Source organism: Lagopus muta, chromosome 5 (genome assembly GCF_023343835.1).
Source record: "Lagopus muta isolate bLagMut1 chromosome 5, bLagMut1 primary, whole genome shotgun sequence".
NCBI classification, from domain to species: domain Eukaryota; kingdom Metazoa; phylum Chordata; class Aves; order Galliformes; family Phasianidae; genus Lagopus; species Lagopus muta.
In genome coordinates, this window is record NC_064437.1 from 12,106,575 (window position 1) to 12,133,478 (window position 26,904).

The window sequence follows — 26,904 nt, forward strand, 5'->3', positions numbered from 1 at the left end:
ATAAAAGGGGAAAGACTTAGCAAGATGACTTAAAGCAGATGGCTGTGACCCTTTTTACTGAACCAGACCCAGACTTTAATAGATACATTATCACAATTGTTTGAAAAACTGATCTAGCACTTCAGTTCAAATAAGAACTGGACAGGCTAAGCAGCTAATTGTTATTCTTGGCAGATGCTTCAGTATTCTGACTCCAAGATGAAAAACACTGCAGAACCATAAAGGATCCCAAAAGAAACCCTACTCAATTAACAACTCTAACTCATACCAACAAAAGCAAAAAACGTAGCACCCTAGTCTGACTTTTCCATGTTGCTGCAAAACCAGGCACATTTTCTGATACAACTGTTTGCTGAAGAGCCATGATTTATCTTCGCCTCTGGGGGTGGGAAGGGGGGAGAGCCACAGGAATCTCATATTAAGTTTCCAGATCTAACAGTGCCAGAATATTCCAGTACAAATGAACCTGTCAGTGTACTGTGAAGGAGCAGTACAGGTTTAAGCCAAATAAACTTGGCTTTTTTTGGCTGGCTTTCAACAAATACTGCAGGAAAGTTTGCTATGTGTGGTTTCCCAGCTCCAAGTCCACACAGATTTGACTCAGAAAAACCCATAACACAGATGAACCCAACTAAAGCCAATCACTTTGGTTATGAACCCATGGATACGCCCAGCTCTTTTTTGTCTTGTGCTAATTTTTTGTGGACCTGTATGTCTTTCCAGAACATTTTTGTAGTGTCTCAGGAATGTTCATCTCCCATCTGCAATTGAAAAAGATCCACAAGAACTGTTCTGCTGTCTCCCAAGTTATCAGTTGCCACTAATTATTAATGCACACTTTCAGCAGCTGCATCATGTACTGCCATTATATTCCAACATCATTGACAAATTCTAATACAGCATTGAGAAATACTTGGAGTAACTCAAAGATAAACAAGACTTTGTCTGCACATGTGGCCCATTCAACTAGAAACCTCTTGCAGTTTTAGCAGATATTTTGAAATCACTGTTCTGTTTTTATCTACCTGAACAGAAGTGGATGAAATTTGAAGACAGAATGCTCAGAAGCCAATAGTACTTTAAAGAATCAGAAAGTATAATTAAATTAATGGTTTTGTCAGAATGATAATTGTGTTACTACTATATAGTGTTGCAGTATCAAAAAGCTTCAATTAAGAGCACGGCCTCATTTTAATAAGCCTTGGAGAAAAGGCATCTCCCCCAGCCCCAAAATGGGAATGAATAAAGTAAACTATTTCAGAAAAGAAGGTCTTGTCACTGCTTATAAACAAAAGAATGAACCCTAGTCAGAGAATAGTTACCCAAAGCCACAGGAAATCTGTGGCAAAGTAAATGAGTATTCTTTCCCCCAAGCCTTATGTCCTAACCACATAGCTATTCTTTTCCTGAAAGTAAAATCTTCACATCATGTCACTCCTGATAAAATATGCAGACGATGAAAATAAGTGATTGACAATTTACTTTTAAATTTATTTTAAAAAATGAGTTATTTGTGGACAGTTTGTAGGCAGAAATAACTAACATTAAAATACATTTATAAGCAAAAATTTGATTGTATCTAAATACCATGTAGTTTTGACCTATAATACAAAATGATAAAATCAACAACATTGAGATATATTTTAAAGTAATATTTAGTGCATCTTTACTTACCAAGTTGTAAATGCAGATTTGTAGCTAGTGTGTCACATGCTTGTGAAATGCTTGCATAAAAATGCATGAACATTTGTGCTCTAACAACCCTGTCAAAAGAACATCATGGTGATCATTTTGCAACACGTATATTATGTCTGATGAACTTTGCTGTAATTAATTATTACTGCTAATGAACATTTGATTAAATTAATTTCCTAAAATATACAAATGATTAGGTGAGAAAATGAGAAGGTTTACTGCACATATTTATAACAGTAAATTCTATGCAACCTTTTTCCATGTTTAATACGATGAAATAATAAAGTTATATCCCTTTAAAAAGGATTTCAGAAGAACTTTCAGGAAGCTCTTTTCTCACATACAGACACCCAGGAGTCATTTGAATCATTTTGAGGTATCCACAGTGCCGACCCCTATGATATCTTCATGTCATTATAAAATGCTGCAGAAGAACATTAGTAAAAAAGAAATAATGCCAGAGTGGTATACAATGTTTGGAGTTTTGCTCTTCAGTTCAAATTCAGGGTTTACCATGAGAGAACTTACTCTCTTGAAACACTAAAATATCTTATTTTTTAATTTAAGTTGACCCTTTACACAGCACATTGCACAGCAGTTTTCTATTAGAAAAGAAAGGTATGAGAAAGTATTTTCACTGAAATCAGGACACACAAATAAACACTCTAAAACAGTTTTGTTATTTGTCTCTTACATAACAATCATTAAAATGCTGAAATAGCGTTGGTAATTCAATTGTTTCTGTATCAAAATATTGATCCCAAGTCTGCACTAAGTACTTTGGGTTTTTTTTGGTTGTGGTTTTTTTTTTTCGGGGGGGGGGGGGGGGGGGGGGGCAGATATAGTTCCATAGATAAGATTTGCTACTATCATATTTTACAACATGTAATAAACAAATGCTTCTATGCTCCATGAAACTGCTAGAGGAATGAAATTTCCCACATGCTAATTGTTGCAGCACAAACCCTGCAAATGACAATTTTTGGAACGTGGCAGAAAAATACAACTCTGGAAGCCATGATCTCATCAATATGCAAATTTATGTCAGTAAGGGTAATACTTAGTGTAATAGTGCCTCTACAGTGTCTTAGATATTAAGATTTAAAATATGTATTTATTACTTCCCCATATTAATTCTAAGTTACTATGAACATCAGAGAGCTAGAGAAGTTGGCATATCTGCACCTAGAAGGAGAGCTGAAAGAAAGTGAGGAAAAAGAATGCCTCAAACACCTGAGTTAGTTGAGTCATTTCTTACTGGTTTGAGTATTGTGGTTAGGAAAGCTAACCAGAAAGAGCAAAAACAGAACAGATCTTTCTGTCTTCCAGCCAGGTAACATAGCATCTACTACTGTGTGACACCACTCTCACCCTGTTTGGGGCAATCGTGAAGCTTATTGAGCAGCTCTCCCTCCCTTTTTCATGGTCACCTGATATTGTGAAAAAGCTAAAGTGGGTCAAAAAATTTTTGAGTGGAATAAAGTGGAGATATAGGCAGTTAGGTGGATGTACAGGCAAACAGATACTATGATAACGCAGACCATTGTTCTTTAGGAGGTAAGACTGAAGTAACTTACTTTCTTTTGGAACTGGACTGCGTGTCAGATTTAATATATGACTTGCTATACAGGACTAGTTGAAACTTAATACGCATGGCTGCTCCAGATAATAAGGGGACATAATCTTACATTTTGCTTTCAGTAACACCAATAGTATCCTGTTATTTCGTTTAATGCTAGCGCAAATATGAAATAAACTAAGTTTCAGAAATAAATCAACACTTATTTGATCAATAAATTACAATTATTAATAACTGCATTTCAAAAGGAAAAATGCAATCCAGAAGAAAATACAGAAAAGCAATAACACAAAACGTTATTTTCAACAGTGTAAGAATAGGAGGCAGTTGATACAGAGACCTTTAACTAGTTCCAGATCACCCAAGAAAGGCAGCAGAGACAATTCAGTAATAAAAAAGGAACAGCTTACCCTTCCCAAGGATCAGGACTTCCTAGAAACTCTGACAGGAGGCAATCTCTAAGTAGAGATTCTTTCCTTTTGGCTGCCAGCCCTTAAATGGGATTGGGGGGTGGACCCTGGGTCTATATCTTCCAGTGCACGTGTGAATAGCTCACATCTGTGTTCCCTGATCAGGCCACGTCCCTTCACCAGGTGCTCAGTTACTGGTTTAGGCTGTAATCTAATGGTTTCTATACAAGTAGTCATGTCTTCGGGTTAATTTTTACTTCTTACTTCAGTAAGAATATTAAACTTTCTGAATGAAAACATCGCAATGTATGTAAAAGGTAAAGTTCATAAGTTTACATTGTGTTTATAATAACAAGGCTATAATTTTTCTAATGAGTCTAATCCTCATAGAAGAAAATGTTAGTGTATTTAATGATCAGAAATTTTGCCACTTCACTAGGGAAAGGTGTCTTTCTCCATAATATTTCACATTGCTACCAATGTTTTGTACATCTACAAGGGCTTCTTGCTGAAGTTTTGAAATCTTTTACATGTATCAGCAAGTTATTTTTGTGCATCAAGTACTTTACAAACTTCATGTTAGAGGTTATTGGAAAGAGACACTAATTGTTAAACTTTTTGCTTTTACATGCACAAGAAGATTGATGATAGAAGCAAAATTCAGATTTTGACTTTTTGTCACATATTTTAGCTGCCACTTCGTTCTAAATTCTTTTTTGGGAAGCATGAGAAAAAGCCTTTGAATCTGAACTTAATCAACATGTAGGAAGAGACATTTCTTACAGATCTGCCTTCAGTTTCTAGTTGTTCCTGTGGGTGTATGCTGACACGACACTGGTGTTAAGAACAGTTTCCTGTTAGTGGTTAAATACAAGACTCTTATAAAGATAAAAGCTATCCTTTTTCACATTCAAGCATCCTAACAATTCTGTAATAGCATCTAAAACCATGTTTTTTGTCTAAAATCATGTATTTCAAATAAATATGGACCTTATAAATTCTTCCATTTAGGAAAATGATCTGTGTGTATCACAAATGTTACAGTCTTTTCATATGTCATAGTTTACTTAAACTTTACTGTTGTGGAGAAAAGAACCCAGATATCACTAAAGTACTTTAATTTTCCACGCAAACCTTTTCACACTTATTTAGCTAGAGGATGCAACAGCTGTTGATGTGCTAACTGTGGTTCAAGAAGGTTGTGTAGTTATATCTCTAATTCTCTTCTCTTATATCTAGCAGAAAATTTGAATTAATCATTCTGGCATCAATGATATAAACAGACAATTCATCTTGAATCATTCAATAATCTTCACTAAATGATTAATACACTTTTAATCACAGAATATCTGGTATCTTCCCAGTCCATACTTCTCATGAGCTTAAAAAGCTACAATAGTGCAAGCTACAGATCTATTTCTGTTTTGTTAGATCCAACTAGAAACATTGTGGTTTTATTTGAAAAAGGAAATTTAATGACTAAATGTTTTTAATCCTGGAGAAATTACTGTGCAACATTTCACCAATTTTCTTCCTGTGAGATCTAATTGAATATAGAAAATACTATGATATGCTTATTAGATTAATCTTTATGAGGTTTATCACATCCAAACTAAATGAAGTTTTTGTGAATTTGGGGTGAGCATGGTATTATTCTTTCTTTAGGGCATAGCAGCATTCTTTCAGGGAAGTTTGACAGTCATCTATCATCAATGCTCTCTTTGGAGGTTATCGTGAATCATGGAGAAAGGGCCTGCCCTCTCCTTACCAATAATATATGCCTTGAAGTAGAAAATGCCCCCTTCCTACAATTCTAACTTCCTTTCTCTGACAAATCCATAGTCCAGCAGGAAGTGGCAAGGTGCCTATTGCTGCCCTTTTGACTATCAGACCTCTGGGCATTTCAGCTTGCCACTATACCATGAGAAATGTAGGATGAGGCAGAAGACAGTGTAGCTGAAATGTCAAAGGTTTGAGTTCAATTTGGTTTGAAGGCTGGCTAAAGGCTCAGATCACTTTTTATTTTAACCAAAGTACTCCTAATACAGATTGTCACTTTGTTGGTTATACAGGCTGTAGCATTTGGCTGATCCAAACAGAAGTTGTCCTGTTATAGGTGCAGAAAAACAGTCTTTACTGGAAAGTAACGTTGAGGTTTTTTTTTTGTTTTTTTTTTTTTTGTTGTTTTGTTTTGTTTTTTTTTAGACTAATTCTACATTCTTTTCTATTTGTATTTGGTCCTGGTGAAACCATAACTATAAAGGCAGATATTATCTGTCAGTCTTCACATTTTAGTATTTTTTTTTCCCCAAAAAACTTTAAGCAGAGAAACACACATGTATTTTCTTCCTCCTAGAGACTTTTATTCTTTATCGTTATTCTCTTATCTCAAGTAAGTGTCACTTTACATCCCTAGCGCAGTGGGTTACTTGAGTAAAGTTCCTCCAGGCTTTCACAATATTGAGATAAATACACATATTTTGCTTTCTACTGAGGGAAATATGGTCTTTCCATAGCATTCAGGGATTTTGTTTGTTTGAATAGGTGATGCGAAACAAAACACCTTTTAAATAAGACATAGACTGTTAGATAAGTTTATTAAATTATACAGATAAGTGAAACAGTTCATTTGACCAAAAATTCACATCTTTTAAGAACAAAAATTAAAAAGATCAATAAGTTCCCTTTCTATTCATCATGCTCATTACTAGGCACTTTCATCCTTTATATGTAACTGGCATCCTGTAATTGGGATGGTTTCATTTGCAGGCTCTTAGTCAGGAAATATTTCCTTTTGGAACAGCTAATAAATGGCAAAGAAAGATATCCAGGTTCTTTAATTGTATCCAACTTTTTCTCTCAGATCTGTTTCATCTAAAAGTATATTTCAAAGTATCATCGGTGTGCAGCAACCTTCTATAGGAAATGACTACACCCAGTTTTGGCCTTATTGGTTAGAAGCATGACTTTGCTGATTGGACATCAAAGGTGAAATAAAAAGTACTTTTATTTCTGTCATAACGTACATCAAATTATGCAGAAATGCTTATATTAATACCTAATAGACTCAATTTCAATATCCAGTTGATACCAATTCTGATACCCTGTGTATAGCCAATGAATATAAAGATACGATAATTATGAAATAAACAAGAGAGTTTGGTAGAGCAGATTACAATAAGAAAAAGAGAATAGATAGAAAGCTTACCTACATCCTAGGCTCACTGCAAAACTCCAGAGGAGGGATCTCTAAAAGACATCCTTTCTCACTGCTAGTCAGCTCTGAAATGATGTCTTAGAGAGGTGGAGCCAGGCTCCACCCCTTCCAGTAGCACAGGTGAATTGCCTTCACCTGTGCTCCCGTGGCTGACTCATTGCTCACCTCAGGTGATCAATCAGAGGTTCAGGCCATGATTCAGCAGTTCCCATATGCCCTGTAATATAACTAAGACTTTACTGATGTGCCAATAGCTATTCTCACAAGAGTTTTCTTGTATAATAACCTCTTCAAATTATCTTGTCTACTTAATGTATTATAGTAATATGGCTGAGTCCATCCTCCTTGGAATGTAATCAGATATTTTATTTAGTATCTAATACACATTAACAAAATCCACATTAAATGTAATAGCTATTGAGACTTTCAGCTTCAGGTTAATGCTTCTAAGTATATTTTGTTTGGCAGTGTTGCTAACAAGTTTTCTGGATGTTTGGACACAAGTGGAAAAACCTTCATATCTGGCAAGGGGGGTGCTCAGTTTCTCCTACTGCCCAAAGGGTTTGGGGATAACTGATTCTGCCAACTGGTAAAGCCTCAGCTCTTCCTAAAGCTGATGATAGAGAGCTGGGAAGAGAACAAATGTGACCACCTATGGATATTGCTGGTGGGGATGGAATGCTTGAGCCTATTAAGTCATTTTTTGTGACATAGTAGTTCTTTTAGAGCAGATATAGTGTATTAAAATGAAGTCAGGTAAAGCTAAGAGAATTTCCTGGGATAGTGCAGGCTCTGCCAGACAAGGTAAAGATTCTGCACTGCAAAGACTAATTGCTGATCACACTTATTCCTGTGAACTTTACTTTTATTTTCCATTTCTCTTAATCATCTGAATGATTAACAGAAAATTTTCTTGTGCCATTCTTTTTATCTGATTATCTTTCTGAGAGCTATTTCATTTGCTTTAAGTGAAAAACATAAGACTAAGTTTCTAAGACTTTAATTAATATGTCTTTTCCTTACACACTGTAGCATATTCTTCCTCTCAGCACTTGCCTGTCTCCTTCTGGCACCAGCACTGTTTTATATTCTCAGAGATTCACACCGAGATTCCAGAGATCCAGAGATTTTCCAAATTTTGCTTCATTTATCACAGTCTCATATTGTCCGGTAGTGCAGAATACTAATATTCATGGCAAACTCTAGAGCAGATATATCTTCTACTTTGCTAAACTCTTCTGCAGCCTTAGCTTAATGTTTTTATTAGCTTGAGCAATTCCACTTTGAACTGCCAGACAGACTTTTAAACATCTTTAAATATCGTTATACCCTTTCTCTCTTTTGTATTGACATTAAGTAAAAATGATTTTTTGATGCAAAATTTATTTGAGTCTATCCATCAAAATAGACTAATTACTCTTTAAATTTATATTGTTGTATTGCTGCTTTTTAATATCTTGAATAATAGTACAGAACAAAGAATAAATAAATTTCACAATTATGGATTGTCATTTACCACTCTCTGATCATGGAGAGAAATCCCTCAATTGCCTACTTCTGTTCTTCTTTTTGTTTTTCCCTGAGGGCTGCTCTGAAAGTAATGCTTTGTATTTTACTATGGTGACTTATGAAATCAGAGTCAAATTTTGGCAGTAGAGGTTGAACCTTCCCACCACTATCCTCTTATGTTTTGTGACAGATGTTAGCGGAGAGGCAGTCTGACAAAATGGCGTCTGATGTGGAAGGACAGGTGAAGCAAAGGTATATCATTGAATCCCTCCATGCAGGAAAAATGGACCCATTGATATTCACTAGTGCTTGCTGAACGTTTGTGAAGTTGAACAATAGATGTGAGCACAGTGAGGTGGTGGGTGCTGCATTTCAGCAGTGATGCAGAAATTTATGAGCACAGCATGCATAATCTTGTTCATCACTGGTGAAAATGAATAGCTAATGGTAGTGACTGTGTTGAAAAATAGTGGTTCGTAGTTGGGAGTTTGCTCTATTAAATAGTCTTATTGTGTTCTTTCTAACCATTGTAGTTTTCAGGGAAATAAAAAGACATTAGTTCTGAAGTGACCTATGTATCTGTGTGCTTTTAGTAATCATTGACTTATGAATTTGGTATAACCAAAACCCTATCTCTAACCATGGCCTCTAGATAGAGTCACATATTCCAGCTTTGCATGAAGATGTCATCTTTACGTCAGTCATTTTCTAAATGTTTCCAAAAATCTTCTAAATGTTCACACAATCTCCTTTACTTCTTTCTTAGGACTATATTTAACATTTCCTTATCTAAGAGTTTTAAAATTTATTTCAGCATTATAATACATATAACCAACTTCCTTTTCATTGTATCCTTTCTTTTATAATCAATTTATTTGCTTGCATTTTAATTAGCTGACGTACCACATGTTTCCCAATTCATCGAAACAGACATAAATCCACACAAGATGATGTTAGCAGCATTCTGTACTTCTCCAAGCATTATTTTTTTCATGTTCGTGTATTTAAAGATATTTTTTTTACCAGAATTTGAGATTTTCATGTGTGAATATAGTAAAATGAAGAAGTGGGATCTCCCTGGGTAATCTGGATAATTTCTGATAAATACTCATCAACTAAAATCAAAATGTAGCAATGAAGCTCTAATTGTCTGCACGAGTTCTGGACCTGGTCATCTATATTGTATTCAAACTAACATTTTGACGTATCTGTTGCTTCCCTTCTTATCTTGCAACACATATTGAGAAAGAGTGATTCATTTAGAAGTGTCCAGCTGACAGAGAAAACTGGAACAAGCAGGCACTTAGCTGCTCCGTCATACAATTGAAGAATATTTTGATTACATGCTATTTGATGTAGCTGTAGCAAAGGAAAAATAGAGGGATGATGCCAAAAATGTGCAGCAGTGTCTGACGTCTCTTAGCATCCAGAGACAACTGCTGGCATGTCCCCCAGGAAATTCTGCTCCCAAAAACCTGGGAGGAGCCTGAAAAAAAAGAATAGGCTTCAGAGTTGTAGGGAATGAAAACTCTGAAAGTTCTGAAAGAAATAAACTAAACTCCATACTTTGCTACCCCATTCATAGTTGCAGATTTCCTATCTGTTGTTTGCTTCACAATAGTTATAAAGTGGTACAAAATATTTCTAGAAAGCAATAAAAATTTCAGTCTTCCTGGAGTTAATATCGACTCTTTTCATCACTGTATATTGGTCTTATCTAAGGTAAACATGTCAGCATTTTGGTGTTTGAGACCTTTTTTTTTAGTTGGGATTTATTTATTTATTTATTTTCACATCACAGTCCCCATTTTGACACTTACTGGTGAGTTCACATGTTTATATTGGCTGCAGCAATATTATTCTGTCTGAGGAGGTTAACCATAGAAAATATTTGTACATGAAATGCTTGTAGCACTTAAAGAGGGCTCATTCTATCAGCCACCCAAAGAGCCTACGTCCGTATACATCTGTTTTTGGACATACATGTAAAGTGTGATTTTACAGTAATATTTGGAATAATTATACTCTGCCAAATTCAAAGGTGGTATAAGCAGGTGCAGTTCCATTGACTTGATTTATATCCACTTAACCGCTTGTGGGCTTGCTATATTTAATCTCAAGGTTTAGTAACACTGCACCAAAATGGAAGCTTGTTTTGTCACTTCTGAAAACAAAGCACTGTTAAGGTATAGCGTGGATGAGCTGAAACACAGAGTTTATGAAACCAGCCACTGGGAGGGAAATTTTCACTCCTAAATAAACATTTATTTTGTGGTAATAATAGCCATCAAGAGCATAGTTCTACTAAATGAAAGTTAAATGGAAGGAACTGGCAGATTTAAGCATCAGCGTTTCCTATTGAGAATCCAGAATCGTTCTGTGAATTCTGTGAGCCTATTGTGATTACCTACAAAGAAAGGGACAGGCTTGCAGAAGACAATATAGGAGAAATATTACAGGAAATCTGTGAAGCTCTTGTTTATTCCGTCTTCCAGTGGGAGTGTCTTTTGTAGATTATCAGTAGTTTCAAATTGACTGTAGCAGGAGTCATGTTACACTTGTTTTCTCTTTATGTCCCATTTCCATAGCTCCAAGAGATGTACCATGAAGTGATAATACCATTGAGAATACTACATCCAAAAAGAAGCCACTAAGAAATAGTGAAGTTCAAAGGAAGAGAAGAATTTGGGAAAATCATTATTCTGTGTTGCATAACTAAGTGAATAGGCTGCTATGAAATATCATCATATCTACTGATCACAAAAGAAAATTCGTCAACAATTAAGTCTGCAACTACTTTCTTTAAGTAATGCTAATAGCTTTCTGGAAACAATGTGGGCTAATTCTTTTTAAATACAAGCAAATGACAGTAATTACACAAATAGTGATCAAGAAATTTATGGTAATCACTGGAATAAAGCAAGCAATGGATCAGTACATTTCCAGCAATGAAAAAAAGGTGTGGTTTTTCCATGTTTCATTCCAGTTTTATTTCATTAATAGACCATGCCGCTAAATGAGCTGGTCTCATTACAAGTGGATATGGTCCTGCCTTATCTTCTGCAGTCACACACATTAAATGCATTGTCTTGTGAGCCGATAAATAGTGATTCACATTATGAGTTAAGGCAACTTTCAGAACTTGGTTCAGATGTATCTGAGCAAACTATTTTTTGCTGTTGAATGCACCTTTCACGTCTACTTAATGCAGTTGTTCCCAATTCCACAAGTAACTACCTTGACCTGACTTAAGTTAAAGCTAGCAACATAGAAAAACACACAGCAAATGAAAGATTATTTCATGTCTAATGTCTCTGTAAATGTGTGTACTTCTGATATAAAGAGCCAGATTCTAATTTACTAGAAAGCAGAGGCTTGATCTTGGTGCTATGCTGGGCATTGCGCCAACCCAAAATATATTGCTGGCCTGTATTAATGATTTGTGAGGTAACAAAGTACTACAGTTCAAAATTTCATGAGAGCATAAGGACCTTGCAGGGACAAAAGATTTCTGTAATTCTTAATTATCATTCTTTCATGGTTACATCCAAAATCAATATCATTTTTTCTCATTATTAAAAGAAGAAAAAAAAAGAAATAACAAAATAATACCAGGTCTTAAGCTACAGTACTGTGTTTCCTTTGGCAGTATGTCATACCGAAAATTATTTTTTAAATTCAGTGTAATTTGTAAAGTGCATTATAACATGCAACATGATACTGCATATATTTCTATATATCTACTGTACATTTTGTCTACTTAGATACAATTTCACTCTGATGAGATAAATAGATCTTTCTGCAAGAATTCTTTATATGCTGCACAGAATACAGCTTCTCCTGTGCAAGTGGTACTTGCTACACAGAGCTTTAATTAGAAGTTTTGTTTTAAGGACAGCAATTTACACTAAACTGCTGAGGAACAAAGTTCAAAATCTGATAGGCAAAGGCATAGACAAGAACAGATTTTCAACCAGTCATTAGCATTTCATTTGTAGTTAAGAATAGCATTTTGAGTTTCAGTTCTTCATCCAGTTTTCCTACAAAAAAATATAAATTCGTGAACAATCTTATATGCTTATACTAGGGAAAAAAAAAAAAAATCATAAGCATGAATGCATGCAATAAACTGTGGTAAATTAGTGCTTTTTATCTTGCTATATCAATAAGCCAGGAGCTATTTATTCAGCTGTTTTAACCTGGCAGAAATTGCCTTCTAGAATAGTTTGGAAGAAAACTCTCCAATGCTATTTTTAGGTATGTTCCTACAAGTCTAATTTTGCATAGTCTACCTTTTTTTAGCTTTCGAGCCACATTGCACATGCTTTATGGAACATATCGAGAAATGCAGCCTGGTTCTCCTGGTATGAACACAAAGTGATCTTCTAAGACACTTTCAGAAGACCGTCTCTGATGAGCGTGCTGTGTTCTGCATACACACAGAATCACAGAATCACTGAATTGTAGGGGTTGGAAGGGACCTCCAGAGATCATCGAGTTCAACCCCCCTGCCAAAACAGGTTCCCTACAGCAGGTCACACAAGTAGGCATCCAGGCAGGTCTTGAACATCTCCAGAGAAGGAGACTCCACAACCTCCCTGGGCAGCCTGTTCCAGTGAATACTCCTTGTTCCAGTGTATACTCCTTGGACTGCTGGAAACTGAAAACACACAACACTGAACACATGCATGGTCACTGTCCTGAATCACAGTATGTTTCGAACAGGCTGAGCTTCCACCACAATGTTACTTCTTCCCCTGTTTCAAAGCAAGGGTGATTCACTTTGCTTGCAGATTAACTACCATTTAGACACGCAGGTAGTCTCCAAAACAATGACACAAGAAATCCTATTGAAAAGCATTGCTGCTGAAAAACGTTTATTTTAACTATGTTAAAATAGTTTATTAAGTAGTAATTAATTGTGTAAAATGGTACACATTGTAAATGTATTATTACAGATTTTATTATAAAAAACCCCAAATTAAATAGGAATGCACTAATGTAAAATAACTGAAGACTGGAAAAAAAAAATTTATTAGTCATGTCCTAAAAAAAAAAAAAAAAAAAAAAAAGGCTGTCAAATGCAGTAGAAATTCAATTTATGATGCCTGGGAAAAGAAATGATCCCATCTGCATGGCAGTTTGGTAATAAGATAGGTTTAGAATGGACATGGATTCTGAATGTTGCTGATCTTATAGGTCTAGTATAAATCAAAAAATACAGTGCTGTGAAGCCAGTATTTGTGAGATTAGAATGAGATGCTTGCACTGTGAAACTGTATTTTTCATTGATGTAATATACCAACGTATTTAAACCCCTGTCACTGCTCAAGGCTAACATCTGAATTCTGAGCAAGACAATTTTGATATTGGTTTTCTATGAATCCTTAAATATATATTTTGTTTCTAGATAAATTTTACCTAGTGTGGTTTGCTAACAAACAAGAGAGACTAGAACCCAGAATTGGACTACAAGAATTGGCTCAGTAAATCATGGTTCTAAATTGTACTTATATTTAAGTCACTATACTTTAACAAGTGAATAGTAGATTAATTTTAAAAGAAATACTCCTTCCAGATAATGTTGAATCACTATGTATGAATCATGATGTAAGAATTACAGACCTTAAGTTAACAAGTTCACTTTCCTAGGACTAACCTACTAAAAGACATATTCTTTATTTGTATGCAGACTATGAACTGCCAGATGAAGATTTATATTTGATTATATATGTATTTATACATTATGTAAGTTGCCAAACAGGGTTCTATTATTTTTCTTTGTGCTTCTGAGTACAAACAAGAAAATGTAATCCAGAATCAATCAATAAAGAATGCAGGCCCTTAATGTACTATGAAATTTTCAGGCTATTTCTAGTCATTCCCTAATCAGCATGATTAGTTGCTTTTGTACATTTTAAGGCATTGAGAATCCCAGTTCTGTTGATACTACATGGAAAAAATAACACTTAACAGATGATCTGAATTCCTTTTGGTCAAGGCACAGCTAAACCCTACCAACTTTGGTGCTGGGGTGATGAATGCCATTGTCTAGACATCTGCAGTCCTGAAATTATAACCCATCTCAAAATTCTCTCTTGAACTGTAACGTTAGCTGCAAATAAAAACCTAAACTATCCATAGCCTTAATGTGCAAACCTTGGATGATACTTCTAATGTCCTTTTAGTAAGATTCAGGAAAATTTCTTATTTTGAAGTGTTCATGGAATCCAATTGCAACACCTTGCTCTTCTTTTCAATACTTACATACTGGTAGATCCGTAAGTCTGCTTAAAATACCAAGCATTGTAAAGGGTCAAAGCAGAATTCCAGATCATTTCTGATGTTTCAGCAACTGCAAATTGAGGTGCCTTTCCTGAAAAAGATAAGGAAAAGTCTCCCTGCAGAGAATGACTGTGTTGGCTCATTAGCCCATGTAAAGCAGGCATCTTCTTCTTGCAGCCAGAGAGAACATGTGAAAGTGATCCTAAGGAGAAGGTCTCCAGAAGCTTTTAAAAATATGAGAGTTTCTCTAATGCAAAACATCACAATGGATCTTTGGTTCATCCAGGCCTAGGATTCTTTTGTAATTCACACATTACTCAGAAACAAGTTGTGTATGACAAGAAATTAGAGAGGAAAATCAACTTTGTGCTCTTTATAAATATGTTCCAAGTAAAAAAACATACAAACAGATTGCAAAACACATTTTAGATCATAAGTTGCAGACTTCCAGAGAGACATGCAGATAGAGACTTGCAAAATAAAAGTACGTTTTGTAGGTAATTATCTTAATTGGCTCCTGGTTTTTTTTTAGACATCAACTTGTGTTCCTTTTTTAGGATTTTTTTTCCTGTTTAGTCTCCTAGTACAGGGCTGGAACATGACCTTTTAGAACACAGTGCTTTTAAATTTAATGCAATTTCCAGAAATTTGCATTTCCAGATTTATGTATGTGCTCTGTCATTTTTAGGACAGAAAATCTAGCTTCTGAAATGCCTGAAATAAGTCATTATGTTTTAGATGATCAGTGAAGTAAAAGTTTTGGGTGTTAAAAACCGGAAGAATGAAGATGCATATGAAAACTTAAGTTCAGCCACCCTTACTTCTCCTAAAACTTAAAACGATGATCTGCACTTGCTGAATGAAAGCTATTAAGAAGATGCCTTCTTTCAGTTGAGATGCTAAGCCAACTGGAGTCATTAAATATATACTTATCAATCTCATTTCCTCATCAATTTGAGCATTCTTTCCTATTCTGTATGTTTAAAAGAACGTAAAACGCTTTGGAAAGTACTTTGTCTACTTTCTAATTAGTTTTGATTTTTTTCACTTGAGTTCCCAAAAATTTTGTAGGAAAACTAGTTTCAGACTCTAATCATGGGCATTCGTCGATGTTGCAGTGAACTTGTGACCATAAACTGCCTTAGATGTGCAGTATACCTCTATATGAGAAGAGAACTAAGAAGTTTTTTTATTGAGAAAAACTTTTTACAATCATTTAAACTGAGATCCTTTAGGATTCTTCAGGCAGGGATTATCTAAATATTTTTATAAGTTTTTTTTTATGTTTGTACCAAGAGTTCAAGATTTTAGAAGAGACTGTTTTTGTTTTAGCTAATCATATGTTACAGTGATTGTTGCAATTCTTTTTATTTTTTAATTCAGTCATTCTAAAACATGGATTTACAAATCACGGAGGTCAGCAGAACCTTCTAGCACACTTTCTAGTAGCATCTTTAGATACCGCTTTTACTTCTTTCACTCATCACAACATCTGTAAGTCTTTGCTATTTTTTAAATAAACGTAAGTTAGCTTTACAGAACTCGCTTTTGATAAAAGGTAATTTTCTATATTCTGTATTAATAACCAAAGCAATTGATGATGAGTCATGAAACATGTAAAAAAGCAGCACATTCTACAGACAATTTTAGAAAGTTGTAAGAAAAAGATAGACTATGTAAATGAAATGTTACATCTTTTTAATCTTTCGACAGACTACTATTAACAATACTGTTTCCAAAAATATACTTATTGCCATGGTATCTATTGAAGCCTATTATTCATGACTTAACAATCATATTTTTCTTGCTGCACGTATTCTATAACATTCTCCGGGGATATGTGTTTCATTCCAAGTATGACCACAGATTTTATTTTAATAAAAGAGACTTAGTTTTCTCTATATATCTTCCCCTATCATGTAGATTTTCCTTCCACTTTTTTCCATTTAACCATTTCATGCTTTCAAAGCTTAAAGTATATCTTCTTTCATTCTGTTTACAGAATTTTACAACTTAGACTAGAAAAGGCAGTGGAAAACAAAGCTCCCATTTACATTAATATCAGTGCTGCCCTAGTCTAATGAAATATGTATATGCATACAGAAGACAGAAAGTCAGCACAGATGTACGTTTCCAAGTTGAAAAGCAAAAATTCTTTGTGAAATGTCTGTCTGCAGCTGAGATGGCAGTGTTGGAATTACAGATAAAAGGATAAAAATCCTTCCAGTGATTCAGTAGTGCTAGTTATTCAAGTGGCAACTTTGAGAGCTGGTTTCATTCAACAGTCCTTGCTTCATTCTGACTTTTTAAATTATTTATTGGCCGTTTTTGGAACTATAAGCTTTCCAGTATATCAGTCTGAAAATGCAGAAATGCATATCATTTTAATTCTAGCAATGTTGTTACAAGACTCACTCAATTATAACCAGATTCTGACAATGTATTGAGTAGCCCCGATGAGTTTATTGAGTGATTCCAGTGACCCCTCATAGGAAAAGGTGCTATTAGCATCAGGAAAAGTGGCTCAATTGATTCCTCAGTGTTTAGGAGATCATTTGAAATCCCCAGGTGCTAGATAAATGCAACCTTATATGTCTGTTATGCATAACCCTTACAGATTACAAGAAAATAATTATGTAAAGGGGTTCACTAGCATGAACCCTGCCTCCCATTGACTTCATTAAGTCCCTGTGTGGGAGCAAGAAGCTGTAATTTGCAGATCCCTCTGAAGAACTGGGTCTTTACAAGGTAATCTCAGCATACATCATGTTTTCACCAATGAGTTTGATGGAACATAAAACAAAATTGTGGTGACAAGCAAATCCATCAATGGCACACCCAGTAGATTCCAATTACATTAATTAGAGTAGACTTTCTAATGAGTAGAATGTCAAACACTGGATCCATGCCCAATGCTAATCATTCATTCATTTTGCTGCTTGTTCTAATTCACATTATGCCAAGGAGGTTTCATGCATTCTGACACCAAACTATGAGCAAAGTGCTTCTGCTTTAGAAACAGAAATACAAACATAAGTTTGAAATACTAATTAAATGTGTCAAGGTGCAAGATATATTGCTAAATGTCATTCTGTCCCTAAAAATGTAGGCATCAACCAAAGCACAGAAAGAGTGTAAACAAGTATTTATAATAATTCCACAGCATAAACAAGATAGTGATATTAACTATCCTGTTGTTCTGAAAAGTCTACTGAAAAGGCATACAAATAATACTATTTGAGGTGAACCATATTATATTAAAATGGTGCATCCTGCTGAATTATCAGGGTTTATCTGAGTATACAGAAGCCATAGGAAGATAACTTAATGAATACTAACAATCTGATATTCATTATATATACTTTAAATTTGATCTAAGGGATTTCCAGAAAGATTCACTCCAGAAATGCTTGCATTCAGGGGAAATAATCCCACACCAGTATAATATATGGAAAGTTAGCTGCCATCTTCTGATTATTAAGTATGTTAGAGCTTATTTTCATATTAGCTTCAGCCAATGATTAGGATTGATGTGCACTCAGTTGTGCACTGGAGAGACACTGACATGTATCTACCTCTTCTGAAGGTTCTGCTGCAAGGACAGGAGCCTTTCCTGGAGCAGGAGGGAGGTGGGTATATGGCAGTAAAGTCCCAAATCATTATGGGAACACTATACAGACTCATTTCTTGAGATCATTTTCTGTGTTTGATACATACTTACTGAAAGCAAGTAACTAAACTGCTATCTTAAGCTCGGTACATACGATTATATCTTCATATCCATGTTCGGGATATAGGGATGTTCAGGTGACAAGTATCTTCAACACTGTGTAAAGGGTGTTTGATGCCTCTTTCACCTTCATTGAGCAGCTGGGTGCTAATTCAGTTCTGGTATGCAATTTTAGACATCCTATTTCAAAGATGCCAACCTGTTAATATTGAATTAGAGATATAGTTGCTTTCCTGATAAACTGTGCTCTTAGTGCCCTGGTACCTTAGATTTTGTCCTCTCATGTGCTGATATTAATGGTACTAAACAGGATGGAAAGTGAGTTAGAGACTGAATAAGATGATATTCCAAAGCACTGTGACTGCAGTAATGTCTAAATATTTTTGAGACACAAGACCTAGCAGGGGAAAAAAAAAAAAAAAAAAAAAAGTGCACCTCACTGTGTACAAAGGTGCACCCTGGAGGTGCTAACTAAACTTCAAGGTGCAATGACTTTTCTGACTTGTGTCTATTATATAAATTACTCTGTAGTGACTGAGAATAACTACATTCTGTCTAAATTTAATGCTGGAGTAACATTTGTATAAAATAAAAATCTGCTTGAGCTATAAAATATTATTTTTTAAGATTTCTCTGATTTTATTTAATTTGTGCAATGTATCATTTATGAATAAAATACCCTCTGATCTGTAGTTAAAAGAATAGATGCTTAAAGAGCTCTCACACCAGAAAATTCACGGAAATTATTTTAAATATATATAAATATATCAGAATAATTTTAGAAGTGAGAAATAGAACTTGAAAAGCTTTTAAACAGAAAAGTGAATAAAAGTAATTTCTAAAAAGTCATTTTCATTTTTTCTTGTTTTCATCCAAAATAATTCAATAATTGGTTTTATTCTAGTTATTATCATCATGGATGATGATGAGCTCTGACCTGTAACTTACAGTTCTGAATGATGCTACTCAGTCATTTTAAAGCAATAAATAAATACAGGTCAGAATGATGTTACTCAGTCATTTTAAAGCTATAAATAATAAAGGAATCAAGTTTATCCAGATCATCTGACCTCACAAAACCAAGTCTTAATAGGATTCACAGAGCCCTTCTACTGAACAACATATTGTGAATGAAAAGAGACAGTGTAAAACGGCTGTAAAAACCAGCAGCACCTTTGAAGATCACCAATTGGCCATTGTTTAGGTGCTTCATCTATTGAATTTAATTTATATTTACTGAATTCAATTCATCACGTAATGTTCTGCATTGTGGCATGAATAGTTCATCTTCTTCGTAATATCTACACTACATAGCACCTACTACCATGGTTAACATTTCAAGGCCTGGTACAGAAGTCTTCCCAAATAAATCCAGAAGTTAGTACACTCTGTTAAAACTTCCTGCTTCCTCAAAAACTACTTATAACAGAATCATATCAAATACATCAGATGATTCATAATACATGCTAGGTTCAATGGATCACATTAAATAGAAGAAGTTTTAGTAAAATTTTGTAGTCTATAGTGCATCATAAATTATTAAAATTAATGAACCCGATCCCCTCTGTAGATTACTCCATGGCTGACACCAGTGTAATTTCATATATATTAATGATTCACTTTCAGTTTCACAGTGATATAAAACTGGAATAATAGCATGATGATTCAGGTCTAATACTGTTAAATTAACTGCACCATTTACATTAACAGATGGCAGGCAAATATGTCTTGCTTCATTCATTCAACCCAGATGATTAAGGAGTTCTTTTATTCTGTCCACTATTATATGACACATTAATCTATACGTATCATATGAACTTATATAACAGCTTTTGGATCTCCATCTTCAAAAATGTAATTTTAGTATGGCAAGAAAAATTACAGCTCAAAGGCTAGGATGGAAGTTGGGCCAGAAGTGGAATGAAAGTTGGAACCTAAACTATAACACCAAAACTTCTGCCTGCTCACATTTGTTTTCCTGCCCTGGTGCATGTGGACTCAAATATTGTTAGTGAACTTACCAGTCTTTTACTAGACCATTGCACTCTGTGGGATAGGCTTAAGTACCTGCAGTTGGATGGCACAAACCCATCTGACTATGCTTAATGAAGATTCTTCCCACAGTTTGGATGAAATAAGCAGATCTAGATTTATTTTCATTTTCTGATTTGAAATTCAGAGAGTAACTGTCAGTGTGCACTGATTGTTTGAACTATTACATAAGCTAAGTATAATTAATTCACTGTAATATTCTGATAACAGGATAATTACTTAGATACAGGCAAGCCATGTGTTTGGCTTTGAAAATTTAAATAAGAAATACAATACTCATGCTTCTGTTACTTGCCTATATCATGCATGTTCAAAATGGCTAAAAATGTATCTTATAAGCAAAAAGCCTTTTGAATACACCTGTTAATGTGAGTGCTCTTGACAGTTTTTCCATTGACATGCTCTAGTTCTTTGAAGTTGCAGTATTTAAACTGAAGAGAATAGCTTTAAATCAATAGTTGAATACTGTTATTTAACAAGATCTTAATCCTATCTTTATTATTTAATTAATGCACAATTAGAACACAGTAAAGCTGCAATACTGCAAATGCTAAAAAAGTTACAAGTTAAAGTTAAAATTAAAAAAAAAGTTAAAAGTTTCAAAGTAACATTTTATTAAAAAGATATTTGTAATGTACAAATCTTTTTAATAATATGTTACTTTGAAACAGGGTTAGTACAAAAATGTTTCCCAGTACATAACATTGAAAAAGTAATTTAAAAAAATGTGCAAACATTTACGTAAATATTTACGGTTTATATGCAGTTATTGGAACTGGTAGCAGTAACTGAGGTATGTACATAGAAAAGCAATGTAAGAGTGTCCATACTGAGCACATCTTTCACAGAACAGAAACTGTCTGCAGAAAACAATGTGTTGTTTGTCCTTCCTGTTGAACAAGTACATATCAAAATATGAATCTTACAAAAGAACATGGTTTTTTCAATGAACAAATTCATGTTTGGCAATCTGAGCATCTCTTGAGCAGCTGAAAGGCAAGTAAAATGCAATGAACTTTCAATGAAAACAATTGGAAGGATTATCTTTGATGAATTTAGGTTCTGTTACACAATAATGGAGAGTTGCAGCTACATTTCAAAATTCTATTAAATATGAAATCTGATACCATTCAGACAAATTGGCTGAAAATATTTTTACTTTAAAAAATTCCTGAAATTCTAAAAGTGCTAATTAAAGCAATTTCCTTTCTCCTCTGCTGTTCAGCTAACTTTTCTAGTTATTTATATTACTGTTAAGTTTTCATGATTGTTATTATTTGAATATTCATGTTGTTCTTTATAACACCGCTACAGTATTTGCTGGATGTGTAGAGCAGTAACACTTTTGTCCCAATATAAGCGATAACTAGCTATACTGTTAAGCAGAATTCTAATTAAGTTCTGTTGCCAGTTTAACAAGTAGAGCAGTGCAAAACCGAGCTATTACAGTGTTCCCATGTTCTTCCTACTCTTCATTTTCTCAAATTTGGTCCAAGAAAAAGTAAGCTGACTACTATGCATTTTTATTGTCTTTGAACTGCAGTGAGATGAGCCTTGCTATAATATCAGTGGAGGCAGCAAGCTAACGCTGGTGGGTTTTATCTGGTATTGAAACAACTGACACTGGAGCAATGACTATGATGACTTGGTGATAGATGCTGTGGTATTAACTGGCACTTGATTGCATGTGGTTGAAATAAAAAAAAGAGGATTTTTATTTGGGAAAATCATTATCCAGAAGAGAGAGTGACTTATTATGCTAAGACTTCAGTAGTTCTTCATGATGCAGTAGACGTTGCTTGCACAGTAGCGCACAAGTTTATTTCTTTGCTAATAAAGAGCTTCTTTGATGTTGGGTTTTTGTTTTTTTTTTGTTGTTGTTTTTTTGGCTATTTAAACCACACCTAGCAGTACATAAAAAAAATTGATGACTGAGTTCTAGACTTCCCTTTCCTGATAACATTTTTTAATGTTCTTCACTTATAAGTTGCAGTAAACTTACATATAAATAGAATAACCTCACTTGTCATATAATAAATTATAATTAAAATCTAAATCACTAGAAGAATGTATTTCTGATAAGAAAGAGAAAACAGTTATTTACTCCTGTTTCAGCTATGATGTTATTTCTCCTTGAAAGAGAAGAAAAAAATGACTTTGTAACTCTCCCCAAAATTCAACACTTGGATTCTGTCACAGCAAGAAAGAAAGCAGATTGCAAAGATAAGGAAATACTAGAGGACTGTAGGAAAAGTGTTCCTCATGCAAGACCTTGTCATCACCCTTTCATTTAAAAAATGCTATTAAGAAACAATATTATTTTTACATTTATCTTAATCATGATGCAGATATCTTATACCTTCAAGAGCAACTTTTAAATGTTTCTCCTCTTCTAGCATTTCTTTAAATTTTGAGCACCATGAAATATTTTTTGTGTAGTATTTGCAGTTTTATTTGATTGATCTCCTGCAATGTCATACAAATTGTAGCAACTCACTAAGTATATATATGTACCTTAGAAAATCATTTCTCCAGAAGGATTCCACAGCTGGCATTGATAGCAAGACATCTGTCCTCATGCAGGAGTCAGTGGCTGTGGCTACTTCCTGAGAAACAGCATCAAGCACATTCCCTTTCCTGTATGTGGATATATATGTTGTAGATAAGCTCGATAAATGTGCAAAACATTCTCCTCACAAGTATAGAGGTCCCGAAACACTGAATTTTGTAGCTTTTATTTGGAATGTATTCAAAATGGCCTATGACATTGACTGGTGAAGATGTTTTGTTCTGTTTAAATAGATAAATCTAACAAAAAATGAACTTAGGGTATTTGCAATGGTTTTGACTCATTTTCTGTCAGTGGAATGCAGAGACTAGAACATCTATGATGATATCTTGGTCCATGGAAGTTTTAAACCTTGTTTAATCCTTAAATTTGTTCTACACACTTGTTCTTAGCACTGCTTTGCTTTTAACATTAGCCTTCTGACAGACTCTCCAGGACATTACGTCCTTTCATGCACCACAGTATAAACCCATATGCTTCCTTTGATTACCACCATGCAAGGCACAAAGTAGTGTTATATGCAATTTAGTGTGCACTGTCTTCTATTTTATGAACTTTCTTTTAGGGGTTCCATTGAATAGCCTATATACACCTAAAGTAACTCAAAAAGGACACGATGGGTAGATTTTTTTTTCTTATTATAAATCAAAGCAAATAAAAGTTATGCCAGAAATGAGAGTTGTGCAACTTCAGGCAATTCCTTTCCAGTAACAGCATTTTAATCAGGGTTACACCCCATAGTTTCTCAAGTTTCTTTTTTTCTTATCTTACTGCAGTAAGAGTGAATAATGTGATCTCTCCAAAAAGCAAAAGAACTTGTAAGCTGACAATACCATGTGTTTCTGTCTTTTACACTCGAATAACTATTAAGGTTAAATTTTAGTAAGAGGTAAGGCTCCAGCTTGTGTAGTAACAGCTTTCTAGGGAAAAAATAAAAATAAAAACAAATAAAAAAAGCAACAACAAAAGCCTAACATTAATATTTCTCCTTGATGTTCAAATATGTCATGGAGAAGCTGAGAGAGACCTGTTAAGCTGAGATTCAGACAATTTATTTGAATGTTCTCTTCATAACAGAAAACAATTGGATAGTATAAGCCTTTCATGATCTACTGGTGCATGATGAGTGAGAGTTACTTGAGTATGAAAGGAGATACTTCAACCTCTTCTAAGATGAATATAGAAATATACTTAACTGTAGACCAATCACAAGGATATTCAAGTATTTTGAAGTCTTTTGAATAGGAAACGCTGATCTGTGCTTGTGTGATGATTAGCTTCATTGAGCTCTACCAGCAAATGTAGTACTTAATTTCAATCAATGCCGAGGTTAGGCAAAAGAAGTATAATGTATTGATGGATTTCATACTTGATGATGGAATCAAGTGCCCACTCAGCAAGTTTGTTGATGACACCAAGCTGAGTGGTGCAGTTGATGCAGCAGAAGGAGGGGATGACATCCAGAGGGACTTTGATAAACTTCAAATATGGGCCCATGTGAATCTAATGTGGTTCAAAATGCGAACCTTGCAAAGTGCAAGATTTTGCACTTGGGTCGGGCTAAACCTAGATATGTATGCAGACTGGGAGAAAAACTCTTGAGAGTAGCTGCTGAAAAGGACCTGGGGGTCCTGGTAGATGAAAAACATAACATGAGCCAGCAGTGTATACTTGCAGTCCACATGATGATCTTCTGATGCATCCTGGACTGCAGCAGAAGAGGGGTGGCCAGCAGGGGAGGGAGGTGATTGTCACTCTCTACTCTGTCATTGTAAGGCCTCATCTGGAATATTCTGTCCAAGTCTGAGTCCCTCAATGGAAGAAGGATGTTGAGATTTTGGTGAGGGTCTTGAGGAGGACCACAAGTATGATCAGAGGTTGGAGCACCTCTGTTATAAAGACAGGATGGAGGAGCAGATTTTTTTCAGTCTGGAGAAAAGAAGGCTCTGGGGAGACCTCATTACAGCCTTCCAATATTTAAAGGGGGATTAGAAACAGGAAGGAAAACAACTTTTTCATGGATAGATAGTGATAGGAAGAGGGAGAATGGTGTTAACCTAAACGATGAAATATTTAGATTAGATGTTGGAGGAAGATTTTCACTTAGAGGGCACTGAGGTGCTGAAACAGTTTGGCTAAAGAGGTTGTGAATGCCCTGATCACTGGAGGTGTTCAAGGATAGGTTGGATATAGCCCTGAGCAACCCAATCTAGTACTTGATCTAGTAGCTGGCAACTCTGCCTGTGGCAGGGGAGTTGGAACCTGACGATTATTGAGGTCCCTTCCAACCCAATTCATTCTATGATTCTGTGATAAGGGATCTAGATCTGAGTGATCTAGGAAGAGATCACTCCTATGAACCTGCTGGAAGAGCACTGTGGATTTTAAAGAAAGCAGCCACAAACTTTATCAGATAAATATACCTGAACTGTGAGACAGCTGCATGCTCTCAGTCTTAACTTACTTACAGACTGCAGCATGCAATCACTTGCAAACAACTATTGATTCTGTTAAAAATAAAAAGGAATGTATTAGAGTGGAGACTGCCATTTCTAATGTTCAGAATTGTTTTATTGCCTTCCTATTGAAATAGTGATGCCTTGCTCCAGGAAAATTATAAGCCAGGAGAAAAAAAAATGTATCCTACATCTTTAGGGAAAGAGGACTGCACATATTTAATCCGAGAGGAAAATGATGGTCTAATATCAGAAAATGGGAATCCCAGACAGCTGAAAATCTAGCAGAAAGAACAGTGCAGTTTAAATGTTTAGCTACTTAAAGTTATATACATGCAGCTAGTCAGTCTCAAGCTGGGGGAGCTAGGAAGCAGTATGTCTTTGTAAGGTGAAAAGACAGGGAAAAGAAGATATCTACGCCAAAGTCATCATCTTTATTAATCATCCTTATCATAATATCTTCCTTCAGATTGTTTACTTGTATTGTGCTGAGTAGTTCATAGTGTTATTTCTGATGTATATGTACACTTGGAATAATTGTTCATACAAGTAGGCATTGCTTTGCAGATTTTTTTCTTACACTAGTCACTTACATGCACAGCATCTTATGATACACAGGAGACATACAATTTTGCATCCAGTGCAGTTTTCAAACAATATTCTGGAAAGTATTAGATAAGATCACTATTTAGGAGAGAAACATAGAAAAAGCCATTAGACAGAGAACCATCTGCAAATAATTTTTCTTATTGTTGATAGTTCTTTTCCCTACCAACGAAACTGAAATACTGCCTGGGCACGCTGCAGTGAGTGATGTGTGTGAAGTACTGAGCACTCTGAAGTGCTTTCTTCCTGAAATTTCTGTCTCATTTGCAAGACAAGTTTGAAGCCTCTCTGTTTTGGAGATGAGCTGAGTCTCTTATTTATCAAAAGCAGGGCCAGTAATCAGAACAGTTGAGTCCAACACGAGAGCTACTGCAGACAAATGTTATAGTGTTCCAAAAAGGGAAGGAAGGAAGCCCTCATGTATCCCCAGGAAAGGTGAATATAGACTTTCTTTGTCAAGTATTTCTACTTGGTCAAGAAGAGAGTGAAGTTGCAGTTCCCAGCTAGAAGGCACTGGAATGTGAGTTCCTCATCTAGAAAATGTATTTTCTGTTCAAAAATATTTTTCTTTGATTTATGATTATGAAAAGTGATGAAGAAATCACTTTAAGTATATACAATAGACTGAAGAGTCTTAAATTGACAACATGATAAACATTTGAACAAGTGCTACCTGAGGGGCAATGTACAAATATTCAGAGATCCAATAAAACGAACAACAGGAATCCAGAAATATAGAATACATTTAAAAAACAGACTTCACATTTTTCAAGAGCAATTATAACATGTAAACAGA

At 34.9% G+C, this 26,904-nt stretch overlaps 1 long non-coding RNA gene across 2 annotated transcripts in view; it reads right to left on the reverse strand.

Moving 5' to 3' along the window:
- Positions 1-6,942, reverse strand: part of LOC125693855 (uncharacterized) — an 87,942-nt gene extending 81,000 nt beyond the window's left edge. Inside the window, exons 1-2 of one of the 2 annotated variants that reach the window (XR_007377284.1) lie at positions 6,893-6,942; positions 1,675-1,763 (exon numbers count right to left, since the gene is read on the reverse strand). This is a non-coding gene — a long non-coding RNA (uncharacterized LOC125693855). Of the gene's footprint in view, positions 1-1,674; positions 1,764-3,684; positions 3,742-6,892 lie in introns of those variants that run through there. The other variant, XR_007377283.1, reaches the window with a different exon arrangement.
- Between the last annotated feature and the right edge of the window lie 19,962 nt (positions 6,943-26,904).